Here is a 7,738-nt window from a genome sequence, read left to right as displayed (position 1 = left end):
TATGTGAAGCACTTTGAATCGCCTTGTTGTTGAAATGTGCTATACAAATAAACTTGCCTTGCCTTGCCTTGCCTTACGCAGTCTATGATCCACCAGAGCCTGGTTCGACCCGGGGCATTGGTGGATGCATTGTGGGTAAAGGTTATGTGTGTGCATGGGGATATTCACGAGTATCCCATAGTGTCAGCGGAAATTAGACACGGGGGGGAAAAGCATAATGTAAAGGTTGCGGTTAGCTCCCGCCTTATGCACCCTCTAATCTTGGGAACCGATTGGCCGGGATTTTTTAAATTAATGAGGCAGGCAGCGGGGGTGAGGGAGACTCCACCGGCTCCCGAGTTCCACTCCATGGAAGATTTTCCACTCGAGCAGTCTCGTGATGATACTCTACGCTCGGCCTTTGACCAAGTGATGTGAGTTGATGGTCAGCTGATACGCCCGGACTCAGCGCAGCCACCGGGAAATGATTTTCCAGGCGGCTCACTATAACCCGATGGCTGGTCACATGGGATACGAAAAAACACTAAACCGGATAATGACCCGATTTTATTGGCCGGGCATCCGGGCGGATGTGCGCCGTTGGTGCGCGTCCTGCCCGGAGTGTCAGTTGGTAAATCAACCGGCCATTTCGAGGACGCCTTTGCGTCCTCTGCCATTAATGGAGGTGCCGTTTGAGCGAATCGCCATGGACCGCATCGGGCCATTTCACCGGAGCGCACACGGATTTCGCTTTGTGTTAGTCCTGGTGGATTATGCAACACGATGTCCGGAGGCAGTGCCGTTGCGCAACATTTCTGCAAAGAGTGTCGCGCAGTCACTGTTTCAGTTTATCTCCCGAGTCGGAATCCCGAAAGAGATTCTGACTGACCAGGGCACCTCGTTCATGTCAAGAACACTGAGAGTACGGGTTACTGGGCATTAAATCTATTCGGACCAGTGTTTACGACCCACAGACCGACGGTCTGGTGGAGCGTCTGAATAAAACCTTAAAGTCCATGATCCGTAAATTTAATAATGACGATGAACGTAATTGGGATAAATGGCTTGATTCTCTGTTGTTTGCAGTGCGGGAGGTTCCCCAGGCCTCCATGGGATTTTCTCCCTTTGAACTGCTGTTCGGTAGGACCCCACGGAGGGTGCTCGACCTGATTAAGGAAAACTGTGAGGAAGGTTCGAGCACCAGTAAGAATGAAATCCAGTACGTACTGGACCTGCGAGCAAAACTCCACACACTGGATCGGATGTCACGTGAGAATTTGCTCCAGGCCCAGAAGCGTCAAAAACGGCTGTATGACAGAGGAGCCAGGCTGAGACAATTTACACCGGGAGAGAAGGTACTTGTATTGCTTCCATCTTCCAGCTCTAAACTCCTCGCCAAGTGGCAAGGACCCTTTGTGGTCACACGTGAGTGGGGGATGTTGACTATGAGGTGGTGCAATCTGACAGGGGCGGAGCTACACAGATCTACCACCTCAACCTCCTAAAAGCATGGAGAGAGGCGGAGTCTGTTTCTCTGGTGTCCAGGGTTTCTGAGAGAGAGGAGCTGGGGCCTGAGGTCCCAAAATCCACCAATCCGGCCTCGCTCCTTTTGTGAAGACCATCTCTCTGGGACCCAGAGAACAGACATTGCCCAGTTGCAAGAGCAGTTTGCTGACGTGTTTTCTCTCCTGCCAGGACGCACAAACCTCATCACGCACCAGATTGAGACTCCTCCGGGCGTGGCAGTGCGGTTACGACTCTACAGGTTACCTGAACACAAGAGAAAAGTGGTTCAGAGGGAATTGGCGGCAATGCTGGAGATGGGGGTAATAGAAGAGTCCAACAGTGCCTGGTCTAGCTCCATTGTTCTTGTTGTCAAGAAGGATGGGTCACCCGGGGAAGTGTGCAGTTGGACGGAGGGAGGTATGGTATCTGCGGTACCACTTGGGCCCAAGACTAAAAAAGAGGTGAGGCAGTTTCTGGAGCTGGCGGGTTATTACAGGCGCTTCATCCCGAGCTTTGCAGACTTGACCAGTCCCTTGACTGACCTCACCCGAAAAGGTGCCTCAGATCCGGTCCAGTGGACGGAGCGGTGCCAGTTGGCATTTGAGGAGGTAAAACAGGCTCTCTGTGGGCAGCCACTCCTTCACACACCTAACTTCTCTCTTCCCTTTACTCTGCAGACTGATGCGTCGAACAGAGGGCTGGGTGCTATTTTGTCCCAGCAGGTAGATGGGGTTGACCGCCCTGTCCTCTACATCAGCCGGAAGCTGTCCAAGAGGGAGGCCAGGTACAGCACGGTAGAGAAGGAGTGCCTGGCCATCCGGTGGGCGGTCGACTCCCTGCGCTATTACCTCCTGGGACGCTCTTTCACCCTCTGGTCGGACCACGCTCCCCTCCAGTGGCTACACCGCATGAAAGATACAAACGCCCGGATTACTCGGTGGTATCTGGCTTTACAGCCTTTTATTTTCAAGGTGATCCATAGGCCGGGGACACAGATGGCTGTGGCCGACTTCCTCTCCCGCTTTCATGGGGAGGGGGAGGGAGTAGGTTAGGCCGGATGGGGCCCCGGATGGTGGAGGTATGTGGTGTTGGGGGCGTGGTTATGCTCAGCTGCAGTAGGGTGTGGTTGTGGGTGGCTCGGGGGACGGTGCCTGGAAGAGGCCTGATTGGCCTCAACTGTACTGATTGTGCGTTTGTCCCAACATAAGGAGGAGTAGTGTAGTGTTTTTTAAGCTTAGTTTGTCACATTTGGACTTGCACATCTATGTAAAATAACTTGTTGATGTGGACATTACAATGCATGAAATATGATAATTAATAAGGGATATTATTATAAGGGATTTGTAATTGTATGCATATGAAGGTCACTTTTATTACTGTAGAAGGATTGACGTGTTAGACAAATACTGCATGCTGCATGATATATTGACTGCCGCTTTAAGGACTTGTAGTTCTCTTGTTCGCCTGAGGGGGCGGAGCCGAACATTGACTTTTGAGACAATAGACACTACCCTTTTGAAACGGCAGGTCCAAAAACATGGTTATATCCAGAGGTAGATAAGCATTAACCAATAGGAAGGGCCCTAAGTCCCGCGAATGAGTTAAAAACTAACCGGTACGCAAACGCTCGTCCTCTTTCCATTTCGCCCAGCGAACCTCTCGGACCTGTGTTCTGAGGTACGCCGTGGATCTATGAATCGGGAGCCCGATCGGGAGCATAAGCTGTCTATCATTTTTTATTAAATATACTTTTACTATAACTCTTTTGGATTCCGGACCTTATTCCCCACCACCTCCCAGGATCTTGAACATATATTTTACAATTTTGGCGATCCTGTGACGTGATTCTGTGGAGGTTCTGGTCCGGGATTAGAGCTTTTGGACGGGCCGCTATCGGTCGGCTTCTCCCTTCTCACGAAGAGCGCTCAAAAGGTATTTAATAAGGACCTGTTTAATCAAACCTTGTTTAGGTAGAAATAGGAACATTATACGTGAGCGGAGAGAGGCCGGTCTGATGTGGATTTAAATTATCAGCGTGAAAACACGACATAGAGTAACGTTAATTTTTGGGAGGGAAATGATAGTCGGTTTATGCTTGTATGCTAAATGTGTATGAAAACTAGCAGTGTGTGAGAGTGTTTGTTGTAGTTATATGTTGAATGAGGTACCGTGCGTGAGTGCCGTTGTTTGGTTGTGAAGGAGAAAGAAGCGTGTTTGAGAAACTAGAGGAGACACGTGGGTTGGAGCAATGGCCGCGATGCATTGCGAATGATTTTTTTCTTTTTCTTTTAAAATATTAAAGCACAATTATTCTCAAAACAAATGAACTACCTGCAATAGTTATATTACGCACTATAGTATCATGTGTATAGTTGCATATTTGCAGTAGGTGCCAAGATTGTTCAGGTTTAGAAACCCGGCGTGGCCTGTGTTGATAGCAGATATCGTACAGTAAGGATTAAAGATCGGATTAAGTCTAGAGCAGGGGTATTCAACTAAAATGTTAAGAGGTCCAGTTAGAGAAATTTTCTTGAAGCAAAGGTCCAGAAGATCATACTGTCTAACTTTTTAGTGTGATATATATTTAAGTAGCCTAGTAGTTGTATCAACATCTGCATGTAATCAATACCTTTCAAATCAAATGAATTCAGTACGATTAAAACACTTTTAAACAATATTTATTATCACGTAACATAGAACTGGACTTATGTGTGACTGCAGATATGTATAATGTTCTCTCATGAACTAATGTACTTAATCGCAGTGTGAGATTGTTTTTTCCTTTGTTCAGGTCGGTTGCAGTGGATTTGTTGTGTGAAGTATTTTCTCCCCATAACCTTAACCAACTGTATTCTTCCAATTACACCACATTTGCACATTAGACACAGATTGTTTATTATTTTACTTCTACATCCACATTTCCTTATATAAGCCAAAGTCAGCACCTGATTCTTTCAAGATGTCTGGACCAATGAATACCTCATCATGGGTTGATGAAGCCTGCGATGCAGCCCTGAGAATGACGGTCAGAGAAAAGCAGGGAAAAGCAGACAGGAGACTGAGAAAACACATCCAAGAATGGCATGCTGAGGGCTTACTTGATTTCACAACCGAGGAGTGGCCCACCAAGGAGCAGAAGATGGCACTGATGGAAGTGCTCAAGCTGAGAGACAGCGCAGCAAAGGAGAAGCCGAAAGGAAAAGGATGGCTCGCGATCTCAACGGCCGTGGCTGAATCCAATAAAGCCCTCGTAGATGCACGATTACTGCTCCATGCCATGGCGCTAGTGGAGGCACGCAACGGAAGGAGGAGAGAGGGCCTGGTGGAAGGAGTAACCCCCCCGAATGTAAGACAACCACGGCAAGCGGAGGGAGCCGCTATACCGCCATCTATCCCTGGTCCCACCCTTTCCACCCATGCCAGCATTGAATTACCCCCGCCCTATAGACCCCAGGTACAGGAACAAGTACAGGATGTGGAACACATGCTAGACAATCATGTCGCGCAGACTAATCGTGGTATGGCATCCTCACAGCGCAAATAGAGACCCTCTCCAAAACAATAGAAAAGACAACTAGAGAACTAATATTGCTCAAAATAGAGTTGGCAGATAAAAACATAGCAGACAGAAGGCAGGAGGAAACTTGGGATGGTGCTGCAACTCCACCTGCGAACACAGCTCTGAACCTTCCTACAAGCCCCCTCATCGTAAGAGCAGCTCCGGTCCATTCTACAAACTCCTTATCAGACCCATTCCCGGCACATTCTGAAAACCTTAGTCAAAACATTTCCCCGAACCCCACCTCAAACCTGTCTGCCCAACCGAGTACCACACCTTGGGAAGCAGGAGCCAGATTCCACACACAAGTCCCAATCCTGACCTTGAGCAATGGTGTAAAACAGTACAAGCCATATAACCCCAGGGATGTTGAGTATATTATTGACAAGCTGCCTCCCCTGACGAAAGTAGGAGCCCCTTGGATTAGGGCGTTGAACACAGTCACCACGGGAACCCTCTTAGCAATGTGGGATCTGAGAGCCATCCTCGTAAGGTGCTCCAGCCTGACTGAATTGCAGGAGCTGGAGAGGACGGCAGGCTGTCAAACCATCGAAGATCGCCGAGAAATCTCCAGAATTGGTGACACCCTGTTCAACGCCATCAGAATCCAGTGGCCCCATACTCCCAACCTGGCCAATTTGGACAGCATCAAGCTCAAGCCAGGTGAAGAAGCGATGGTGTACCTGCGGCAAGCTGCTGCAAACTGGGAAATATCTACAGGTGCAAGGCATGACAAAGAGGAGACTTGCCTGAGACTATGGATGAATGCCGTTGTGCAAGGTCTCCCACCCTCATTAATACAGAAAATGCAACAGACAGTGGGCCTTAAGAATGCCTCGGTTGGGTTGTGGGAAGAACACATAACCCACCACATCAATCAGTATAATGACGAGGAGGTAGAAGAGAGTGACGGTGACAAGAAGATGTCAAGGAGACTGCTGAAAATGCAAATAGATGAGACAGCAGCTGGAAAGACGGAGGGCCCGAAAGCACAGAAGCAGATGGCTGCTATGAGTGACCTAGCCATTCAGATCGAGAAAGTGGTGACCAAACTTGTAAAGGAATGAGAAGCAGAAGGTGACCAACCTCGTTGGAAGAAGGCACAAGACAACAAGAGGAATGATTAAGGCTGTTTTAACTGTGGAAGAAGTGGACATTGGGCTAAAGATTGCTGGAGAAGAGCTGGACCAAGAGGAAGAATGACCTGTCAGCAGGGAAACCACTAGAACAATGACATCATTGATTTCATATTTGTTCTGATCTTTTTTCGAGATAACTGGAGATGGAGACTGCTGGAGCTGGAGAAGATGGGAGAAAGGAACATGGAGTCAGATGAACGAGTCGACAGAAATCGGAGGGGACGATGGAGAAGTCCGAGCGTGACTGGCTGGAAGGAGAGGCTAAAATTGGAGATGTCTGAAGAGAAGCGGAGGGTTTCAGGGCTTACATGACATGCACAGTGAGACATGCACCAACATCCCCGAGAACATTAGAACCACACATATACGTAGACAGATATGCAGACATAGAATACACATAAATGTTCCTGATTTTAAGATTTTTCACTTGTGTGATGAATAGAACCACACTGATATATATTGCGTTTTGAAAACCATGTATTTTATACGGTTTAGAGAGGGAGTGGAATTTTTCCTTCCACAGGTTTATGACACAAGAAACCTTTTAAGCCCCGCATGGACCTATATAGGTCCTTTTTTTTAAATTTTAATTAAACTGTGTAAAACATTACAATAATCATTAACAAATATATTGATGCTACACATCAAATTAAACAAGAGAACCTGGGCTACAATAATTAGTCAGCCATTTCAACACAACTCAACCACCAACTAAAATAATTATTAAAATAAAATAGTTATAATTTTGTCACGAGTCAGCCCACTCTGCATGTTTCCGGAACTAGCAGCCCGTAGCTTGGTGCTATCAGAAAAAGACAAATAGCAAAAAGACAATTCCACACAGATTCCAAATCTATTCACCAAATCCCTCTGCTGCAAAGCATCACCGAGATACGAACCAAAGAACACAGCAACATAAATCGCTGAATCAGCACATTTTGAAACTTTATTTTTTTGTTGTTGAAAAAATGCATTTTCCCCAGTAAATCCACACTGATACAAGTTTATTTAACACCATATTTTATACACCAATTATATCAACTTTATCTCAAAATGTTATGACTTTTCCAGTCATGACAAAAAAATACAACTGTGTGATTTGATACTGGTGTGAGCCCGTGACGGGGTCTCCCTTGAGGGGAACCAGGTACTCACTGAGGTCTCAGGTCTTCAGGCCCAGGAGAGCCGGCTGAGGGGAGGCCCACTTCTACTGAAGGACGCTTAGGTGTACTGACCCAGTTTCAAACCCGGACCTTTTGCGTGCCCTACACATTAAACCACCATGTTAGACGGTTAAGAACACGTACATGTGTTTATATTTATCTTAATTTGGATCAGCTCATGTTTTTATTAGTTGCTTGAGAAGGCGGAACAAACATAAAAAGACAAACTGTGTGGACTCTAAATCTGGACTCTGATTAATATGGCTGCCAAAGAGCTTTCAAATGTGCATTTTTCTAAATAAAATGTATGCATGTCATCTGAAATGTCAGATTTCAGATGACATGTAATTTTTCCCTCGATAACTTTTCATATGGTTGGATTACTATTTGAG

The sequence above is a fragment of the Taurulus bubalis genome (genome assembly GCF_910589615.1).
Source record: "Taurulus bubalis genome assembly, chromosome: 2".
NCBI classification, from domain to species: Eukaryota; Metazoa; Chordata; class Actinopteri; order Perciformes; family Cottidae; genus Taurulus; species Taurulus bubalis.
Note: the sequence above shows the minus strand (reverse complement) of the source record.